This window comes from Nicotiana tabacum, chromosome 16 (genome assembly GCF_000715075.1).
Source record: "Nicotiana tabacum cultivar K326 chromosome 16, ASM71507v2, whole genome shotgun sequence".
Classification (NCBI taxonomy): Eukaryota; Viridiplantae; Streptophyta; class Magnoliopsida; order Solanales; family Solanaceae; genus Nicotiana; species Nicotiana tabacum.
Window position 1 is genome coordinate 31887848 of NC_134095.1, and position 23869 is coordinate 31911716.

The 23869-nt window shown below is 38.1% G+C and overlaps 1 long non-coding RNA gene across 1 annotated transcript; it reads right to left on the reverse strand.

The window, feature by feature from the left end:
• Nucleotides 1-7745: 7745 nt before the first annotated feature.
• Nucleotides 7746-19057, reverse strand: LOC142170662 (uncharacterized). The gene is made up of 2 exons (XR_012699984.1): nt 18665-19057; nt 7746-8052 (listed from the first exon to the last, which is right to left on the reverse strand). It is a non-coding gene; the product is annotated as an uncharacterized LOC142170662 (long non-coding RNA).
• Between the last annotated feature and the right edge of the window lie 4812 nt (nt 19058-23869).

Consider the following 23869-nt stretch of genomic DNA (forward strand, 5'->3'; position numbering starts at 1 on the left):
TACGATATGAACGAAACGTGCAAATGCACAAATTCCATAAGTGACTCTACTCACAGAAGTAATAGAAATATCTATGTTCTTTAATCTCCATGTGTTATAATATTTTATCATCTGTTCATGGGTCTCCAAAAAATACGAAAGTTGAAAAGATGTTACTTTATGATATTGCTCTAGAGACAAAATGGTCTTATGACATTGTGAATGATTTTATTGACGTACTTTTCATGCATTGCATTCATGTGCATTGACCCATGACCAGATGGCGTTATATACGCGTATATATGTATGTATATATATGCATATGGGATATGGGAAAAGGTTACGGTGTTATATATGCATCACCACCTGATCAGCCGGTATATGATGATGATGTTGCCCACAGTGGCTGAAATATGATTCAAACGGTGTTATATACGCATATATGGGTATGTATTCAAATGGCGTTATATACGGATATATATGTATGTATTCAAATGGTGTTATATACGCGTATATATGTATGTATATATATATGTATATGGGATATGGGAAAGGTTATGACGTTATATACGCACCACCACCTGATCAGCTGGTATACAATGATGATTTTGCCACAATGGCCGATATGATATGATGGGATGCCCTCAGAGGCTGATGATGTTATGAAACATATACCTATGCACGGCATGACATTCATACGCATATGCATGACGCTGAAAGTAATTTATGATTTACAAAGTTATTCAGACTTACGGGTTGAGTCATGTACTCCATATGTCTTCCATGTCTCCTATGCATTTATTTATGTGCCTTACATACTCGGTACATTATTCGTATTGACGTCCCTTTTGCCTGGGGACGCTGCGTTTCATGCCCGCAGGTCCTGATAGACAGGTCGAGAGCCCTCCAAGTAGGCTATCAGCTCAGCGGAAGATGTTGGTGCGCTCCATTTGCTTCGGAGTTGCGTATTTGGTTAGTATGATTTAGACGTCTATTGTTTGGTATGGCGGGACTCTGTCCCGACCTTTGTGACACTTATGTACTCTTAGAGGCTTGTAGACATATGTCGTGTACGTGAAAGATTGTACGGCCCTGTCGGCCTATGTTTGATTTTATAAATGATTATGTTAGCCTATTAGGCCCATATGTCACATGTATATAATGATGTAATAAGAAAGGTACATTACGTTGGTACTCGGTCAAGTAAGGTACTGGGTGCCCGTTGCGGCTCATCGTTTTGGGTCGTGACAAAAGTGGTATTAGAGCATTTCTGTCCTAGGGAGTCTACAAGCCATGTCTAGTAGAGTCTTGTTTATGGGTGTGTCGTGCACCACACTTATAAGCAGGAGGCTACAGGGCATTTAGGACTGTCACTATTTTTTCTAACTCTAGATCCTTTGGTAGAGCTCACTTATAACAATTCAAGTCCCGAGCTTCTATTTTTATTCGTAATAAGACGATGCCTACGCTCAGAAAGATGATCGATAAGAGATATAGCTGTGGAACTATTGAATTAGAGGAACTCAACTTTGTATTATGCTTATGATAAGTAAATGTGAGGTCTTTAGCAGATTATGGGTGTACTGAAAGGTATAAGGTTCTTGATAAGAAGCCTTAAGGCAACAATGTCTATCCATATTAATGGTAAAGGACAATGAGAGATAAAGAAGATAAGTACAAGTTTCAGCAAGTAAAAGGAGTAATGTGAAAAAGGGTATGAGGTACCCAGTTAATGAAGGCTAACAACATTTATAATTGAGGTAGAGGAACATGAGCTTTTTGAGTTATATTCAATAGTAACAAAGGTATATACAATTGGTCGCACCCATTTTAGATATTCTCTATAGGGGTTAAAAGAAGTAGTGTAAGAAGATATGATGGATGAATTATTTGCGTCAGTTGATTTTTGAAGGATATTACAAATGTTCTACTAGATCTCTTTATGAGACACCCAAATGGTACACTATAAAATAGTGCAGCCAGAGTACTATAAAGACATGCACTATAAGCCTTGAAGGGATAAATATTACCTTAATATGGTTCGCGTCCCTAGTAAAGCGAGAATGTTAAGCAACTTGAAGAGCTACTGGATGGAGCAAAGGAAAGCTAAAAGCGAAAGAATATCGTATTAAAGTTTTCACAAGAAAAGGGATATGCAAAAATATTAGCAGAGTAATGAGAAGAGAGATAACAAAGAATTATGAATAAGGTGTGACACGTGGATGAAAACGGTAGAGTGTTACAGAACCTATGGTCAAATGAAGGAAGATACGAGAGGTGATGGGCCTTAAGACAACAAAAGAGTATAGTCCATAAGGTTATATCCTCATTTCGAGAAATAAGTTCGTAACTCCAACGCGACTACCAGAGGAAAAGTTAGACCCCAGAGTAATAGAACCAGAATGGATTGGTGAACAAGATAAACTAAATATGAATTTGGGACTGAGTGATTTGATAATAGTCAGCATCATGAGAATTTCAGATCACGTTCCAGCAATAATAGGACGGACAACAGAAGAAGATTCATGAGAAATTCAGAGAATGGTCATCTAGGGAGACGCTTCCCTACAACAAGCAATGTGAGCAACATTCAGCTTAAGGGACTGTATGTGCCAGTTATACTAAGTTTCACCCTCGTGAGTAAGGAATTTTGCTATCCTTGGTGTGGAAGTATTACCGCAAGGCGAGTAAGGGTCATCGATGATGTGAAATGATGCCAAAGATGAAAAGGTGAAACATCTATAGGAAGGTCGTCGTAGCTTCAAATCTTAGTACTCCCCTAAAGGGGGGAATACGGAATGATAAAAGGAAGAATGCGATAAAAAGGAGAAAGGGATGAGATTGCACTTACCCAAGTGCTATAGATATGCTATGATTCCAAAACATTATGCAAGCGCGACGTCACAGAAAAGAAGTAAGGGTTCTTGCCCGATATGTTATTGACAATTAAGGAGCCAGTGCGAGATGTAAGTTAAGACCAAGGAAATAACACAAGAAAGATTCCGCGGAATATTGACATGAGAATGGGCCAAAGAGTAGTTAGTAGTTGATTCGGGAAAAGCCTAGTCATGTCTAGCCAAGAGGATACAGATAAGACAGCATGTCGTGCAAGATAAAGATAGTAAAACCCAATATAGTGAATTTAACCCCGCAGTTATGACATTGTAATACTTGAGAAATATTCAAATAGGAGTTGGGGTAGTTAAAGGTACCGTATGAGTATTACGGAAATAAAAGGTAGTTCCACTGGGAAGACAGTCAAAACTTCAGTTCAGAAGCAGCCCTATGAGCAGATGAGTGTGGAGGTAAGTAACTAAGGAGAATTACAAGTGAGCACGAACATCAAGAATTCTATTGGGAATAAGATATAATAAGCTCGCATCTTTACAAAAGTCAAAGGATCCTCCCTAAGTACTACAGTGAAGGACTAGCTGAGGAAATGAGGAAGAAGGTTTCAACCTAAGCACATGATGTAAAGAGGAAATGGTCGTGTAACAACAGTTTCACAACAACATTGTTCGTCCTCCAAAAGAAAGAGGAATCTACCATGGCTAGTGAACGTGAAGTAAAAATCAAAAGAAATATTCGAAGATCATATGAGTTGTACGGAAATTCCGGCATGAGGAAGAGCTAAGATAAGCTAAGTATGCACACAACAAGAGTAAGAAAGATCAAGAAAGATAATAGCTTACGTTAAAAGAAAGCCGAGAAGGAACGAAAGAAATTATTCGATTAATGAACAAGAGTTGGTTACGTTATGAACTCACTTAAGGGTTCAGAGTTTTATACATACAACATATACAACCATAGAAGATTCTGGTATACGTTAAAAGAAAAGAATTGATCCCAGGTCATAAAAGAAGGATTAAATTGTTAAAGGATTGTATCATGCATATTCCTCAGCGCCCATGAAAGGAACCATGAACCACAGATCAGAAAATAGCTTAAGCCTACATAAAGGCTGATCAGAAAGAAGAGGAAACTAAAGAATTACATCACCCAAGTAAATCAGGAGTCTGATTGTTGGACCTAGAAAAATTATAGAAGTTGTGCTTGAGAACATGACAGAATCACCCTTAATATCAGATGTTCAAGAGAAATAACACAACAACCATAATCTATAATGGCTCTACAAGGAAGACAATTAGAAGAAGTACCAGCCTCATAAGAAGTCAGTACGAAGCTCCCACCTGATTTTGTATGTACCAGAGGTGCGAGTATTATAATAGAGCTTTAAGTTATGGACGTGAATTACCCCTAGGTGGAAGGGAGGCTATGAAAGAGATAGAAGATAGGATACGATATTTTAAGGTAAGTAAGGTAAAGGTGAACAACGTACGAGATACTCAAAGGCAGAATATATGAATAGTCCATACTTTAGATAGAAGGCTAGAAGTGCTGAGATCCAATAATCGGGAATGATAGCGGCATCGTCAGCGGCATATCTTCCAACCTATGGTTTCTAAGTACTGAGAGATCTAATTAAGAGAATAGAGAATAGTTAGAGACGATGTGATATCTCGCTTGATGTGCTAGAGTGATATAAGGAAACCTATGATACAAGCAAGTTGAAGAAAAGTTTATAAGTGGATATGTATAGGTTGCAAGCTAAAGTATGGTTGAGCGATAAAGTTTTAAGGAAACATGAGTAAGGATGAGGAAAGGCAAGTGAAAAGGTGATGAGAATGGATAAGTCTTTAGGATTAAGCCCATGAAAAGAAGAAGAGCAGGCAGTTTCTCTGTGTTATACAAAGCTCACTATAGCTTTAATGAACTCAAGGGAATCCAAGATTAATAGCATTTAGAAGGAATGAAATGCTGACCTGGTAATAAAATGAGGGTATAATTACGATAGATACAGGATGACGTTTGGGCCTTCATTTGAATAATGATTTGCAAAAAAAAAAAAGGAAATAGAAGAAAAGAAGGAGAAAAGATTTCACTGGCGGCACAAAATTAGGGTACCTCCTAAGGTGAATCACATCGAGACACTATGAAATATGATTATGGAAATCACTTCAAATATTCCTCAATACAACGTAAGCCTTAGCGGTAATGTATTACGTAAGAAGTTTCAAGTCTTCAAGTAAAGGATTATAGATCAACATTGAGGCGAATCAACAATGGTCAGATATAAGTTACAAAGTATGACATGAGATTAGGCCATGATTTTTAAGACGAACGGTAATGAAGGGGCATTAAAGGACTGATATTTATACCTAAAGGGTAGGCAACAAAAGTAACTAGGAACTTGGTAAGCATACCTCAGTAAAGGTAGATTGAAGCAAAAAAATTATAGTATAGTATAACCCATGTAAATGTAATAAAGTCATGTGAATGGATAACCAGATCTATGAAATAAGATATGGCCATATTCGCAAGTTCTGCAAAGTATCGCGCAAAGGACTTCAGTATACCTATAGAGGCCTAGAGAGGTATCCTATTAAGCCTTGTATATACAAAGTAAGACCTAGAGATTGACGAAAAGATAAAAGGAAAAAGAAAAGATGAATCACATAAGTACACCTATAAAGCCAGGGTCATACAGGCTGCATGACAAGAGGTAACAGAAGTTACAAGATTAGAAAGATCGACCACAGGTCATGATATGAGCAAAAACACTAAAGGGAAGAATACCCTAGACTTTGGATTTATTCAAAGAATTGTTGCCTATATGGCTAGAAGAGTATTAAAGTGTTCGAAAGAACTATGGGTTACAAGAATAATAAGTGAATTAGTCAACATTCGAGGACGAATGTTCCAAAGGGGGGAATGATGTTATATTCCGCATTTTCGTACATTAAAATTTCGTCGTAAGTTAATCGACGTAATTCCAAGGAAAAGATTATTTGGAGATTATAAGAATTATGCTATGTCAAACAAGTAGCAAGTAAATTCGTAAACGTGAAAGGGAAATCAAGTAAAAGAAAATGAATTTTCGTCCAAGTTTGGCATGTTGGGATAAAATACGGTCCGAGCTAAAATAGCCAGTATTTATGGACTAGTGTCATACAAGGTACTACATGACTACGATAGTAAGGTGCATAGGGTATGTGGAAAGTGAAAACATTTTAAGTAATTTGTGATAATTTTTAAATTATACGGATAATAGATTAATTATCGGATAACCAAATATTATACGGTTAACTAATAAGTGGATAATTTTTTTGGATAAACACAAAGCCAAAAACGTGGCAACCCCTACATGAGTCATCATGTGACTCTAGCATAACTTTGCAATGTGTCAACCCTTAAAGAGATTATTAAGGAAAGACTCTCAAAATTGTTGCATCAGTAAGTACCTTACAAAGTTGAGATAAATTCACAACTACTAGTGTTATTTCTACGATTACTTACAACTTGAAAAATCACATATAAAAATTATCATACAACTTCCAATCTTCAAGAACTTCAAGATTCCATCCCCTGAAGTTTATTCAATTTCATATTTGGAGTATTAGTAAGCTCATAGCACCAGAAAAGAAGAATCTTAACAGCACCATATTTTGTACGACGTGAATAAAGTAGGGAATGAAATTCATTCAATTTCGCATACGAAATTTATTACCAAAATTTCATACGAGATTTCATAAGATAATAGCAACGAGATTTTGCGATTCGGAGAGACCACGGTGCAATCTTTTCCAAGAATATCATACGTATTTTTCCCTACTCCAGGTATGTTAAGGCTATCCCTTCTTTCTTTTGGCATGATCCATACGATATGAACGAAACGTGCAAATGCACAAATTCCATAAGTGACTCTACTCACAGAAGTAATAGAAATATCTATGTTCTTTAATTTTCATGTGTCATAATATTTTATCATCTGTTCATGGGTCTCCAAAAAATACGAAAGTTGAAAAGATGTTACTTTATGATATTGCTCTAGAGACAAAATGGTCTTATGACATTGCGAATGATTTTATTGATGTACTTTTCATGCATTGCATTCATGTGCATTGACCCATGGCCAGATGACATTATATACACGTATATATGTATGTATATATATGTATATGGGATATGGGAAAGGTAATGGCATTATATATGCACCACCACCTGATCAGCTGGTATATGATGACGATGTTGCCCACAGTGGCTGAAATATGATTCAAACGGCGTTATATACGCATATATGGGTAAGTATTCAAATGGCGTTGTATACGCATATATATGTATGTATTCAAACGGCGTTATATACGCATATATATGTATGTATATATATGTATATGGGATATGGGAAAGGTTATGACGTTATATACGCACCACCACCTGATCAGCTGGTATACGATGATGATTTTGCCCACAGTGGCCGATATGATATGATGGGATGCCCTTAGAGGATGATGATGTTATAAAACATATACCTATGCACGGCATGACATTCATACGCATATGCATGACGCTGAAAGTAATTTATGATTTACAAAATTATTCAGACTTACGGGTTAAGTCATGTACTCCATATGTCTTCCATGTCTCCTATGTATTTATTTATGTGCCTTACATACTCGGTATATTATTCGTATTGACGTCCCTTTTTCCTGGGGACGCTGCGTTTCATGCCCGCAGGTCCTGATAGACAGGTCGAGAGCCCTCCAAGTAGGCTATCAGCTCAGCGGAAGATGTTGGTGCGCTCCATTTGCTTCAGAGTTGCGTATTTGGTTAGTATGATTTAGACGTCTATTGTTTGGTATGGCGGGACCCTGTCCCGACCTTTGTGACACTTATGTACTCTTAGAGGCTTGTAGACATATGTCGTGTACGTGAAATATTGTACGGCCCTGTCGGCTTATGTTTGATTTTATAAATGATTATGTTAGCCTATTAGGCCCATATGTCACATGTATATAATGATGTAATAAGAAAGGTACATTACGTTGGTACTCGGTCAAGTAAGGTACTGGGTGCCCATTGCGGCTCATCGATTTGGGTCGTGACAGAAGGCAGGTTACCCAGGTACTTTCTCACATGTTTCTTGTCACTTGAGGAAAGGTCCTCCCACCAATCTAGCAGCAATGGTGAGATGTTTCTAACCATACTGAATCTGGGGACCTCGGGACTTATTTTCTGCAAAACAAAAGGGTTAAACCTTACCCCCAGTAGAGTCGAATATTTATACATTTATGATTAACATATCGACATTTACTTCTCCAAATTAATGCACAAAATGTGGTTGTGTCCGTTGGGTTATGGAAAGTTTGATGGACTTTGGATAAGGCTTATTTTAAAGGATCATTATGTGATCAACATAACTGATCCGACTAGGTTTGACCATGATGCATGCACAATTTTAACCAGAGTAAGGTTTCTATGGGGTTTTAGATTGGTACCCTCAAGCTAACAACTCTAGGGGGAAGGCACAGAACCGTCGACTGCACCGCTGATCGACTGGTTTTACCGCAAATAATCCTTTCCGAATTTAAAGGTAGTACATAAGAAGAGCGCAACCACTCATTAAAGCGTTACTATAAGATTTGATACGCACGAGTTTAATATGATGCGGAAAATGATTTATGTAGCAATTAATAATATGTAGTCAAGTACTTTCACTTAGGAAAAATAAATACATCATTTAAATAATTGAAAGACAATTAAAGAAAACAAAGAGACAAGTCAGTTTCAGGGATAAAGAACCATAAATGCTTAAAAAAATGGAAAGTTAAATTCAAATAAGGGATAACGGTACGGGATAAAGCATGCTTGGACTAATCTATAAGAAGATAAGTTCGTTATGGCAAGAGCCTAAAGATATCCCCAGTAGAGTCGCCATGCTGTCGCGCCCCCTTTTTTTCCCTCTGCGAAGAGAAGTTTGGGTTTCGACATTCATGAGGGTAATAACTCGTTTCCTTTTGGGAATGGCGTATTTGAAGAGTCGCGACCTAACGGGTTATGGTGAATTAGGGCACCTAGAGAGATTAACTCTTGGATTGGTTTGCATTACCAGAGATGAGGGTAAGGGCTCGAAATGATCTCGAGGGGAGGGCGTTAGGCAACTCTCTTGGTCCACAACTGTGGGTTCCGGCTGAACTTATATTTATAAATTAGTCCATTAACAAATAAATAGTTGAATCAAATAGTTTGCAAGTAAAGCACGTTGGATGTGTATAACTCAAACGATAAGACAAAGATTTTGAACAATTTGTATAAAAGCAAAGTTTTAAACAAAAGGAATTTTTGAGAAAGGAGGAGTCCTAGGTTGGTTAGCCTATAGGATCACCCCACACAATGTACGGTAAACACTCCTGAATGAGGGGCTACACGTGACATTAGCGCGTAGTCATCATATCCTATATCTACCCTTCCCATCCCCTTAGTGGTCATGCAAAGCGAGTGTTTGGTCAGCGATCTCTATTGCGTGTTGTTACCCGTCCCTTCTTAATGGTCCTGGAGGAAATTTAGGACCTCTACCTATAGGTGGTTTTAGACAGACCCCTAAGGTTTAAAGGTGAAAATACTAGGGCAATATGAAAGAACAATTAGGACCTTAACACATAAAAAAGGGAGCAATTAGAGGCTCAAGTCTACCTCCTCAAACAATACACATAAGCAGCACGACTCAAACACAAATAAAGGCCTTTTGTTAAACAGTGTCCTAAGGCATGATGTCTAAGTGAATATCAAGACATAGAAGAAAGACAGTTTATTTTATAAACTCAGAAGTAATGGCCCTATCAGTTTGACTATTGATTTTTAAAGCATGTTAAAATTCAGAACGACATTAAGTAACAGAAACAGTTTCAGAGTTACAAGATTTGGAAATGCCCTATAGGCTTGCCTACACACGGAATAATGATAATTTCGTTTTATATAGTAAAACACGGTAAATTTTAAAACAGACTCTTGAATCCATATAGGCATGCTGTCTAACGATAGATTAAGGCAGTTTTTGAAAGAACTCGTTTCAGGGAAAATAAACCATTAATTAAACTAGTTTCGAAGTGAACTGGATTAAATCTATAGGTAGAATTTCTGGTGTTGTTCCCTTATTGGCATGATATCTAGTTGTTTAAAATTGATTTTAGAAACTTGCAGGCATGATGACAAATGAAAAACACATGTAAACACTTGTTATAACAGAAGTTGAACTAGACCATATCCTATAGGCATGGTATCTACTCGTGAAGTTGATTTTAAGACCTATAAAGATGATTTCTATTATTGGAACCACTTGAGACCTATAGGCATGATTTCTAATATGGTAAGGCAAACATAGCAAAAATATAAAGACCTATAGGCATGGTTTCTACCCGTATTACCCCACAAATATGTAACTACCCACCCTTTTTCACTAGTTACCCCAATGTTCCTTTAAATATTATTACAAGCGATTTCCCAAAACCTCCAATAGCCTCAAATGCCAATTTCATAGATAATATCATTATCTAGGTGCGTCAGAGTTCCCTAAGAATCTCAAGGATCCCGGGCAGTGCTCACACCTAGACTTTGTAAGCAAATTGAGTAAGTGCAGTGTGGAAGGGCCAACCTCTGTGTGCCAGAGTTCTGAGGGTTCTCAAGAGGATCCCAAGGCAGTACACACACTGGAGGGGGCAAAATCTAGTGACTTAGGAGTAGAGTGAGAGTACTTGGTACTGTTCGAAGGGTTTCAGTAGGAAAACAGTATTAATAGGAGACTTGAAAATAATTTTGTAAAATAATAGAGGAGTTATTCAATGAGATGGTTTTGGAAAGAGTAGGGCAATCAACAAACAATAGACTAATATCAAAACCAAAATAGGTTTAGCATCACACATAGAACAAAGAACCAAGACAGGTTTAGCACTACAAGCCTTCACATAGGGGTAAATAGGAATTGGGGACAGGTGAAGCACAAATGGTAAACACATAGCAGGCAGAAGTCTTTGAAATTGTTACAGATTTGCTCAGAAACACTGATCAGACATAATCAAAGAATCAACAATGCTTAAGGAGTTCAGTATAGGACCAACATGATTTAAAATCAATCCCGGAATCATACAAGTTAGGAGTGCAGACTACTTTACGAAGAGATTCCTACCAGAAACTAGATAGAGCAAGATCACATGTAGACAGACTACATAGAGGGGGTAACATGTTCATACTGATCCTAAGGAAGGGGAGCACATAATATGCTAATAATGTAAACATATCAACTACAGGTTTCATAGCAAAACCATAAGTAAATTTTAGACTAGAAATATGATGAGTTGAAGTAATAAAAGGACCATATTGTTTTTGAAACTTGTATTGAAGTCAGAACATACCTATAAAGAAGGTAATAAACACAAAGTGAGGAGCAAGAGAGTATAGTAATCATCCTTGGCTTGTAGCCGACTGACTTAGAGCAATAGCAAGTAACCAAAGAAAAGAGAGCAGAAGAGAGTTTTTTTAGATAGTTTTGAACTAATGTGTTCGTGTTTGTGTTAATGAGAGAGTAGGTATATATGGTAGTTCGAAACTAGGTAAAAATAAGGCAAGAATCACAATAGTATAGTAATTATGGAACTCAGAACCAATTAGAGCAAAATCAGGACAAGTACTCCCTTAAGTTAAGGGAATCAATTCAAACGGTAAGAACAAGTAACAAATAAGGAAAGAAATTAGTTTATGACTAATAAGGAAAGATTTCAAGTTTAGTAAGTATAGGGTAAACAATTAGGTCCTAAGTTCAGAGAACTCTAATTAAGGAGATAGTCAGTAAGAATAAAGTACCACAACAGACAAGGTAGGTGAATCAATTAATTTGAATAGAAAAGGTAGAAATCGAAGGTTCAAAGGAAGGTCTTCCAATCAAACCATGAAAATTGGGAATCCAAAAATCAATCAAAGAGAAAGTCATAATTCAGTGTTCAGCATATAAATAGAGTAAGATAAGAATAACCAGATATAGCAAACACGAATGTTAAACAGCACTGATGGAAAGAATTAAGTCTTGAACAGTCAAGATGGACACAAGCACATAGAAGTGATGTAAGTTAGGCTAAAAACTCAGTAGGAACATATTTGAGGCAAGATAGTCACAGAAACTCAAACAAGCAACGATCAGTCATGCTAATACACAGAACCAAACGAAGAAATCTAGAAAATTAAGGCTTTCAACATAGGCAAGTTGAGAAGGTAGTAAAATCATAGAATCAGTTGAGATATGCAAGAAATAGAAGTTTAAACATAAAGAATCAGTTTAAACAAAGTTTTAAGAAAAAGTTCTGAAACCCTAATTTTTTAGAAGAAGACAAAAACACTTGAAATCACATGATTCTTATAAAGAGTTCCAAGGACAGTGTAAAACATTAAAGAAACAAACTCAAATCGTTCTAGATCTGTACAAATCTAGGAGACATATGCAAAAATTAGCATTTCAGATGAAACCCATATAGAGATGAAAGAACCTGTCTAGAATCCCAAGGACCGTGACAAATACAACATGATTTTGCTCGAAATCACACTGGAGTAGCCAAGAATAGATAAGTGACGAGCCCTAAGTGCAAGTCGGCATGGCCCTAGGCCCTTGAAGACCTTAGAGAAGGCAAGCATGGTATGAGAGAAGCCATTGGAGGCTTAGGAGTCAATGAGCTATCACCGGAGAAGATCAGAGAAGAGAGGTCGGCGGTTGAAGGGGTAGGGTTTGCTTGAGTTACTGAGAAAGGAGAGGAGACGAGAGAATACAGAGGCGGCGGATTTGGAAAATGATTTAGGGTTAGGGGTCGTTTAGAGTTTAAAAAGGCAAGGGTTAATACGGGTCGTTGATCTCTCAGATCAACGGACATGATTTAATTGGTTCTGGGTTGGGTAAGTGGGTTTAGGGTTTGTGCCGGGTATTTTATCCTAAAATTGGGCTGGGTATTGGGTTTAATTGAGGCTATGATTGAAATACAATCTGGCTATATTTTAAATAGCCAATTTATCCTTATATAATTTATAATAAATAACAGATAATTGCTGGAAAATAATTTTGTATACTAAAATGATTTAAAATAGATATTTAATATTTTACAAATATAGAAGATCATTTTTATGCATATAAATGTAATTATATATTAACAGTGCTAATATTGCAATTATATACAATTTAGCTTTAAAAATACAAAATACAATTATAAAAATGCATTAAAAATATTTTAACAATATTTTGGCATAAATATTGAATTTAAATGACTAAATTACCATGACAAAAATTTGAGGGATAATTATTGGGAATTTTATGAGTAAAGGGGAAAGAAATAGATTAATTTAAAATATTTAAAATTATAGGAAAATTATAAAAACCTTGTATATGAATATATATGCCATTTTAAAAGTGCTTATGTATATTAAAAATATATAAGGAAAAATTGGATATCAACAACGCCGCCACGTGTAAGTTGTTTGGATCGGGTTGCACACCGCAATAGTCTGATGTTGAGTACAATTTTTTATATTCTAATTTTTGTGTGTTTTGTTTTCCATTTTCTGAGGAAATTCCATATTAACTGCGTGAGTTGAGTAGTCTCTTCTAAAGTTCGTTTTCCTTATGTATCACGTTCGAGTTGGTAGCCTATTGGCACATTGTGGCATCATATGAGACTTTTGGTCATGTTAGGGATGGCTGTTGCCTGAGTAGTTCGTACTGGGTGAGACAAGATTATTGGATCTAGGATCAGTGCTATCGGATTATTTGAAGTATATTAAAGATCAAATACCATTAAGTGGTTCAGAATGAGGTAATGATTCTTGTCAGGAGTATAGACTCAATGATATGTTGACTGGGTAGTTAGTTATGAATTTCTACGCACCTCTTCCATCGTGGCAGTGTTGCAAAACTTGGGGAAAGAATTATATATGTCATGAGGTGCATTGGGAGCGTTAGATTTGTTGAGTTTTGACTATCGTTATCAGAGGATGTTATTATGGTCATGTATGTTATGCAGTGCATAGGGTAAATTCAGCAAAGGTATGCAATCATGTGTCAGTGCATCGTGTAGTGATTGATACGGTGTTTGTATGCTGGAAACATGTCTGACAGAGAATTCTGGATGTTGGAATTGGGCTCTAAGGCTTATTTTCCTAAATAAAAGAGAATATATTCAGATTTGCTCGAGATAATATGCTCAATTGAGTTTTGGTAGAACAGGTATATGCACGAGGTGTTAGACAGTGATTTTGGAAAACTTTAGTGCAGTTTTCAACACGTTTGAGGATGAATGTATGTTTAAGTGGGCGAGAATGTAACAACCCGATCGGTCGTTTTGAGCTCTAGCACATCGTTCGACAGTTTGAGGCCATGAGCAACTTCACTTCAGGTATTATGACTCGTAAGCATGGTCGAAATTGAATTCCGGGAAGTTCGGAGTTGATTTGGAAAGAAAATTCGCACTTTGGAAGATTTAAGTTGGAAAAATTGGCAAGGATTGGATATTTAAGTAAACGACCTCAGAATCAGGATTTCAAGGTTCCAGCAGGTTCGTACGATGAGTTTGGACTTGGACGTATGTCCGGATCGGGTTTTGGATGACTCAGGAGCGTTTCAACGCATATTGTGAAAGTTAGCATTTTGGAAGAATTTCATAAATTTGGGTTGAAGCGCATTTCAGTGTTATCAATGTCTGTTTGGGATTCCGAGTCTAGGAATAGCTTCGAATGGTGATTTTGGTACTGGGAGCACGATCGGAAGTGGATTTGGAGGTCCGTAGGTCATTTTGGAGTCATTTGGCGAAAGTTAGAAATTTGAAGGTCTTTGAGAAGTTTGACCGGAAGTGGACCTTTTGATATCGCGGTGGAATTCCGATTCCGGAAGTTGGAGTACGTATATAATGTCAAATATAACTTGTGTGCAAATTTTGAAGTCAATCGGATGTGATTTGATACGTTTTGACATTGAATAAAGAAGTTCGAAGTTCTAAAGTTCTTCAAGTTTGAAATGGAGTGTGATTCGTGATTTTAGCATTGTTTGACGTGATTTGAGGCCTCGAGTAGGTCCGCATAATGGTTTGGGACTGGTTGGTATGATTAGCCGGGGTTTCGAGGGCTCCGGGTGGATTCCGGATGGCTAACAGATCAAATTTGGAATTGAAGAAGGAATGAAGCAACTGGCTTCTGGTGTAATCGTACCTGCGAGGCTTGGGCCGCAGGTGCGGAGCCGCAGAGGCGGCGTTGGTGTCGCAGAAGCGGAAATGGACTAGGCCAGGCTGGGGCCGCAGGTGCGACACAGCTGCTGCAGAAGCGAGACCGCAGGAGCGATCTGGGCTCCGCAGAAGCGGACGCAGTCGAGTTAGCTTAGACCTCACATGCAATGGAAATTTCTAAAGGTGCGGAGCCGCAGAAGCGGCAGGAGGACCGCATGTTCGAGAGGTCAAGCTGGGCAGTGTGTTCTTGAAAAACGAGTTTTGGCTCATCTTCCACGCATTTTCGCTTTGGTTGGGCGATTTTGGAGCCTTTGAAGAGAGGGATTTCATCATCAATCATGAGGTAAGTTAATCCCACCTCTTGTAAGTTAAATACATAGTTTTATTGCGGATTAAAGTATGAAAAGTAGTAGAAATTTGGGATTTTGAAAAAAAACCTAGAAATTGGTATTCTTGAATTTGACCACGATGTTAGGCATGAAGTTGAGAGTAAATTATATATTTGAGTCCGTGAGGTTATGGGTAAACTTTATCTTCGAAATTTTTTGGAATCGGGGCACATGGGCCCAAAGGTGATTTTTATCAACTTTTCGATCGGGGTTTGAAATTGTTATAAATTGGATTATTATGAGTAATTGAGCATATATTAATGGGTTTGCATAATTATTGGCTAGTTTTGGAGTATTGTGCATTGATTTGAGTCTTCGGAAGGGCGTGGAATGCCGATTAGGGAACATCGGAGCGAGGTAAGTCTCCTTTCTAACCTTGTAAGAGAGAATTGTCCCCATAGGTGAAATAATTAATTATGTGCTACTATTTGTGGGGGCTACGTATGCACGAAGTGACGAGAGTCCGTGCGTCACTACTATTATGCTTAAGTCCGGGTAGTCTAGGACCCAAAAGCATGCTTACTTGAAATATTTGTAACCTTATCGATAATGTAAGTTGCTTAAACCATATCGAATTAGTAAATGAATTTCTAAAAAGGCTAAACTTCATTTTCTTAAATCGTTAAAAGAGGATTGGCTTTTCTTCGGATAAATGTTCCTTGATGAATTCTTGATTGACTATTTGAATGTGTGTTTCTATGTGTACCTGCGTCGCATGCATGATTCGTGAGCGGGGTGATTATTTATTTATATTTGACCGCGTCACATATATGATTCACGAGCGGGGTAATAGATGCATCTATGGTTCGCGCCATTCGACCCTCTGGCAGTGCACAATTTAAATATTGTTGGATTGGGTTGTACGACCTCGGCATGATTTGTGCATACTTGTATTACGTGTCTTGAGATTTATAGATATTGATATTTGTTCTCCCTGGCCTGAGATAAATGTATAAATGATGAAAATGGATTTGGAAAGTTTCTATAAACGCAAGAATTGTTTATTTGTCTCATGTTATTAAGTTACAGCTATTTTTATGAAAATCTTCAATTTACTATATTATTGGTATATTATTATTGGACCACTAGTAAGTTTCGAAGTCGACCTCTCGTCTCTACATCTTCAATATTAGACGAGATACTTACTGGGTACAAGTTATTTTTGTATTCATACTACACTTGCTGTGCATTTTTGTTGCAGAGGCTCATATATGTCTAGTGGCCTAGTTCGTCGCAGCAGCATGCTGGATACGGAGATTTAGGTGAGCTGTACTCCTCGAGACGACTCACAGCCAGCAGAGTCTCCTTCTGAGTACTGTATTGTATTTTGTCTACTATCCAATTTGTATTCCGGACAGTTATTGTATTACATTATTTCCTAGAAATAGCTTGTGCACTTGTGACACTGGGTTATGGGATGATCATGGGATTATTCAATATCAAGTTTGTTAAAGACATCATTCTTATTTCAGTGAATTTCATTATTTATTGTTTAATGTCTAAAAGAAATAATTTTAAAAATATTAAAATGATAAATTTCTAGTTATTTGGTGTTGGCTTGCTTGACAGTGGCGTCCAGCGCCTTCATGACCTTTAATGGATTTTGGGTCGTGAAACCGGTCTTCAATTCTAAGTTAGCATGATCCACTGTTGCATTAAAAATCTTGCCGGAAAACCCATTTGGGACAAAACCGGTTCAAGGGAAAAAGAGTGCAACGCGTGCTTTCAGGTCTAAAAATTGTATCGTTCCTTGATGGTTACCTGTAAGTGTTAGTTCAAGCTGTCACACCTCCTTTCCACCCGCCCGAGGGAGCATAAGGGACTTTTTCCAATTAAAGTGACATTATTTGAAATGAGATTATTTGTTTAATTTAAGAGTCGCCACTTGGAATATTTTAATTGGTGTTCCAAGTCATTGGTTTATTTTAAATCCCAAATCGAGGAAATTCGACTTTCCTTTTGAAGTCTGCAAACCAGAATTTCTAAGTAAGGAATTCTGTTAATACGGGAGAAGATGTTAGGCATTCCCGGGTTCCGTGGTTCTAGCACAGTCGCTTAAACTATTAAAATTGGCCTATTATCTGATTTATTACATGTTTAAACTATGGTGCATTTTAGCTTATTAATCGCTTTTAATTATTTTTAAAATGCTTTTAGGAAGATTTAACGTTATTTAAAACATGCCTTGAACCACACCACATGAAATGCACCAGCGGTTTGTGACACATTCTATTTAACGTTGTTAAGAATTGAAATTGGGTCACATGAAATGCACACCCGAATTTAATATTTTAAAGAAAATCAATCTAAAAAACGTGCCTAAAGCAACTAGAAGGTTCAAATTAACAATGTTTGTGAGGGCCATGGAAAATTCAATTGATGGCACACCTCGATTTTTATAGAGTTAATATTAATTAAATGAGGGCCATGAGTTATTTAATGAAAATGGCACACCTCAAATTTTCTATAAAAGCTAGCTAGTTTTGTGAGGGCCATGGGCTTAGGGGTTTTATTTGGCATGGTATACCTCAAATTATTTCAAAGGAATTTATTATTCGAAGTTGTTATAATCGGGTCCCATGAAATGCACCCCCGAATTTTGGAAATTAGGCATCATAACTATGTCACGGGAACTGTACCCATAATCACGACGGTTTATTAATCGCAGGTCTAGAGGCATACTAGCAGCGATTAAGAATTATAATTATTAAGGAAGCAAGAGCTTATGAAAATCCACACGGCCTACAATTTACAAGATTAATCATTGGCCCATTTATTAGCTCTATCAAGCAACGCCATTATCCATTAGTTAGTTCCAAACCCAACTTTTATTAATTGAAATTAAAAATCCATGTCCCCATGAACTTAACACTATTGTTTCATTGATTTCTCGTTCAACTTTAAAGGACAAATTTAATAACAAGAGGTCGACACTATATGCTCATAAGATCGACAAACTACAAATCCAAACATACAGGTTTTAATCAAAACCTTTAAACACAGAACAAATAACGACAAGAAAATCGACTGCAATAGCAGCAATCGAAAGGAAAAACAAACCCCACCCATCGAAAACATTCAAAAAATCAAAATAACAGCACATTAATGCAATAAGCATTGTATTAGAACAAAACATTCCTAAACATCGTAAATAGCACCAAGCATTCATAACATTGTAATAGAACCAAAACAAAATGAAAGAAGTAATCTCACCACCAAAAACGGAAACCTCGAACCAGACCAGAAAACCTGCCGGAACCGCGACAAAACTCCACAACGGTCCTCTTCGGCACCTCGGATTTGCTCGTTTTCTTTTGGAGATGCGACTGTGTGTTTTGGTTCACGGGATCCTTAGCGTTAGGTTTTTCTGTGTTTTTTGCCAGAAAAAGGAGCTGAAGGTGCTGCTCCTTCGAAGAAGAAAAGACAACCGATTGGGGGAGGGTTTTGTATTGAGAATTGCGGCGCAACTTTTTCCAATTGTCCCTTTTATTCTTTTAGCTGATCGTTAGACTTTTAGTCTTAGGCTCTAAGTTTGTTTGCTTTCTTTTGTATTTTTTCGTTCAAAGCTTTTCTTTGATTTTTCAGAAGACAACGGCGGATTCAATATGTTTTTTAGGCGTAGGTCAATTTAGGGATTAAGTACTATTATATAGGGGTAGGGATTAGGTTAGGGGTATGGGCCTAGGAATTATGGGCTAGGTCCGGAAATTACACTTAAAAATGGGTCGCTTGAACCCAAATTTATTCTTTCCCCCGCGAACAAGACTAAAATATGCCTCATTTATTAATTAGTCCTACTTAAGTAAAATAACTGTTAAAATAAGACTGACCGTTAAAACAAAACTATTTTTTTGGTATTTTTCAAGATTAAAAAGGACTACAAAACATTAAACAAAACTATTTATTATAATTTTTATTTTCTTGTAATAAATTAAAATAAAAAAGTCAAAATTAAATAAAATCGTGATATTAGGCCTAGATTAAATATTTACGTGCTAAAATATGAAAAATCTTGGGGAGGGTCAAAAATCACATATCTACAATTTCCCCTCTTTGACTGGAAATGCAAAGAGTTTTCAGACAAAAAATGATGAGACAGGTTTTTGACCCGACCCTTATTTGGAGAGACGAAAAGCTAAAAGAAAGGAGAATGCGACCGAGCCCTGGTATCTGAGCTGCCTACATATCCTTGGCTATAAAGGAATCAGGCCACGTGTAGTTCAGAAGTGAATGAGGTGATGGAGTACCGAGGTTGAGAGCCGAGGAGGTGCCGTTGAGGCTCCAATCCGAGGTCCTATTATTACATCAAAATCAAAAATAAAAAATACTAACTAAATCTATCAGCTACGAGTTATAAGATTCCTATCTTTGAGTCTTCTGAAGCTTGATCTTTAGTCTTGGTTATTTCTTCATACGGACCTTGATCTAAAACTTGATGCTTGTTAGCTGCAGGTGCTGGTTCTTACCTTTTTCAACTTCTCGGATTTAGGCAGGACATGCAAAGCTTGTGACTTCAATCACGTCTTGAGCAGTCCACATCTTTTCTCCGCTTCTGCACTTTGAGTTCACTTATTTTTCTTTTTCTTCTTTTTTTTCCTTATTCTGGATTGAGACTCATTCTATGGTCTTCTCGAACCCTGTGCCTCGAGGTAAAACCTGCTCAGACACCAAAACAAGCAAACAAACGAAATTTTTCTGCCCCAGTTTTCACTAGAAAAATTTCGTGAGTTATTGAAACAAAATTCTAAAGTACTTCTTTATTGAAAGCAATAAAAGTCAGGATTGTGTATCCTATGTTGGAAAACCGACTAGGGGTGGAGACCCTATGTCTAAAAATAAACTCAACTAGGGAGTGAAGATCCTATGTTGACAAAAGGCGACTAGGGAGTGGAGACCCTATGTCTAAAATAATCTCAACTAGGGAGTGGAGACCCTATGTTGGCAAAAGGCGACTAGGGAGTGGAGACCCTATGTTGGCAAAAGGCGACTAGGGAGAGAAGACCCATATGTCTAAAATAATCTCAACTAGGGAGTGGAGACCCTATGTTGGCAAAAGTCGACTAGGGAATGGAGCCCTATGTCTAAAATTATCTTAACTAGAGAGTGAAGACCCTATGTTGGTAAAAGGCGACTAGGGAGTGGAGACCCTATGTTGGCAAAAGGCGCATAGGGAGTGGAGACCCTATGTCAAAAATAATCTCAACTAGGGAGTGGAGACCCTATGTTGGCAAAAGGCGACTAGGGAGTGGAGACCCTATGCCTAAATTTATCTCAACTAGGGAGTGGAGACCCTATGTTGGAAAAAAGCGACTAGAGAGTGGAGACCCTATATCTAAAATAATCTCAACTAGGGAGTGGAGACGCTATTTTGGCAAAAGCAACTAGGGAGAGAAGACCATATGTCTAAAATAGGCTCAACTAGGGAGTGGAGACCCTATGTCAAAAATAATCTCAACTAGGGAGTGGAGACCCTATGTTGGCAAAAGACGACTAGGGAGTGAAGACCCTATATCTAAAATAATCTCAACAAGGGAGTGGAGACCTATGTTGGCAAAAGGTGACTAGAGAGTGGAGATCCTATGTCTAAAATAATCTCAACTAGGGAGTGGAGATCCTATATCTAAAATAATCTCAACTAGGGAGTGTAGACCCTATGTTGGCAAAAGGCGACTTAGGAGTGGAGACCCTATGTCTAAAATAATCTCAACCAGGGAGTGAAGACCCTATGTCTAAAATAATCTCAACTAGGGAGTGGAGACCCTATGATGGCAAAAGGCGACTAGGGAGTGGAGATTTTATGTCTAAAATAATCTCAACTAGGGAGTAGAGAACCTATGTTGGCAAAACGCGACTAGGGAGTGGAGACCCTATGTCTAAAATAATCTCAACTAGGGAGTAGAGACCCTACATTGGCAAAAAGCACTAGGGAGTGGAGACCCTAAGTCTAAAATAACCTCAACTAGGGAGTGGAGACCCTATGTTGGCAAAAAGCGACTAGGGAGTGGAGACCCTATGTCTAATGTAATCTTAACTAGGGAATGGAGACCCTATGTTGGCAAAAGGCGACTAGGGAGTGGAGACCCTATGTCTAAAATAATCTCAACTAGGGAGTGGAGACCCTATGTTGGCAAAAGGCGCCTAGGGAGTGGAGACCCTATGTCAAAAATAATCTCAACAAGGGAGTGGAGACCCTATATTGGCAAAAGGCGACTAGAGAGTGGAGACCCTATGCCTAAAATAATCTCAACTAGGGAGTGGAGAACCTATGTTGGAAAAAGGCAACTAGGGAGTGGCGACGCTATGTTGGCAAAAGCGACTAGGGAGTGGAGACCATATGTCTAAAATAATCTCAACAAGAGAGTGGAGACCCTATGTCTAAGATATTTTCAACTAGGGAGTGGAGACCCTATATATAAAATAATATCAACTTGCGAGTGGAGACCTATGTTGGCAAAAGACGACTAGGGAGTGGAGATCCTATGTCTAAAATAATCTTAGCTAGGGAGTGGAGACCCTATGTTGGCAAATGGCGATTTGGGAGTGGAGACCCTATATCTTAAATAATCTCAACCAGGGAGTGAAGACCCTATGTCTAAAATAATCTCAACTAGGGAGTGGAGACCCTATGATGGCAAAAGGCGACTAGGGAGTGGAGACTCTATGTCTAAAATAATCTCAACTAGGGAGTGGAGAACCTATGTTGGCAAAATGCGACTAGGGAGTGGAAACCCGATGTCTAAAATAATCTCAACTAGGGAGTAGAGACCCTATGTTGGCAAAAGGCACTAGGGAGTGGAGACCCTAAGTCTAAAATAATCTCAACTAGGGAGTGGAGACCCTATGTTGGCAAAAGGCGACTAGGGAGTGGAGACCCTATGTCTAATGTAATCTCAACTAGGGAGTGGAGACCTTATGTTGGAAAAAGGTGACTAGAGAGTGGAGACCCTATGTCTAAAATAATGTCAACTAGAGAGTGAAGACCATATGTAAAAAATAATCTCAACTAGGGAGTGGAGACCCTATGTTGGCAAAAGGCGACTAGGGAGTGGAAACCCTATGTCTAAAATAATCTCAACTAGGAAGTGGAGACCCTATGTTGGCAAAAGGCAACTAGGGAGTAGAGACCCTATGTTGGGAAAAGGCGACTAGGGAGTAGAGACCCTATGTCTAAAATAATCTCAACTAGGTAGTGGAGACCCTATGTTGGCAAAAGGCGACTAGGGAGTAGACACCCTATATTTAAAATAATCTCAACTAGGGAGTGGACACCCTATGTTGGCAAAAGGCGACTAGGGAGTGGAGACCCTATTTCTAAAATAATATCAACTAGGGAGTAGAGACCCTATGTTGGCAAAAGGCGACTAGAGAGTGGAGGCCCTATGTCTAAAATTATCTCAACTAGGGAGTGGAGACCCTATGTTGGCAAAAGGCGACTAGGGAGTAGAGACCCTATGTCAGTAAAAGGTGACTAAGAAGTGGAGACCCTATGTTTAAAATAATCTCAACTAGGGGGTGGAGACCATATGTTGGCAAAAGGCGACTAGGGAGTGGAGACCCTATGTCTAAAAATAATCTCAACTAGGGAGTGGAGACCCTATGTTGGCAAAAGACGACTAGGGAGTGTAGACCCTATGTTGGCAAAATGCGACTAGGGAGTGGAGACCCTATGTCTAAAATCTCAACTAGTGAGTGGAGACCCTATGTTGGTAAAAGGCGACTAGGGAGTGGAGACCATATGTCTAAAATCTCAACTAGAGAGTGGAGACCCTATTTTGGCAAAAAGTGACTAGGGAGTGGAGATCCTATGTCTAAAAATAATCTCAACTAGGGAGTAGAGACCCTATATTGGTAAAAGGTGACTAGGGAGTGAAGACACTATGTCTAAAATAATCTCAAATAGGGAGTGGAAATCCTATGTTGGAAAAAGGCGACTAGGGTGTGGAGACCCTATGTTGGCAAAAGGCGACTAGGGAGTGGAGACCTTGTGTCTAAAATAATCTCAACTAGGGAGTGAGTACCCTATATTGGCAAAAGGTGACTAGGGGGTGGAGACCCTATGTCTAACATAAAACTCAACTAGGGAGTGGAGACCCTATGTTGGAAATGCGACTGTAGAGTGGAGACCTTATGTCTAAAAATAAATTCAACTAGGGTGCGGAAGCCCTATGTTGGAAAAAACGTAACTAGAGATTGGGGACCCTAGGCTACCATGATTTTGAATTTTTCTTCTTCTTCTTCTTCCTTTTTTTAAAGAAAATGAGTAAAAATGCAGGAAATAATTCGAAGGAAACTTCCCTTTTTGATTGATTATTGCTGCAAAGCTGTTTCTAGCCCTTGCGCAGTTTCTCTTTGGTTGCACCTGCTTCTTTCAAGGTTGCTTTGGATTGCACATGTTTCATGTTTTCAAACAAAGAGCAA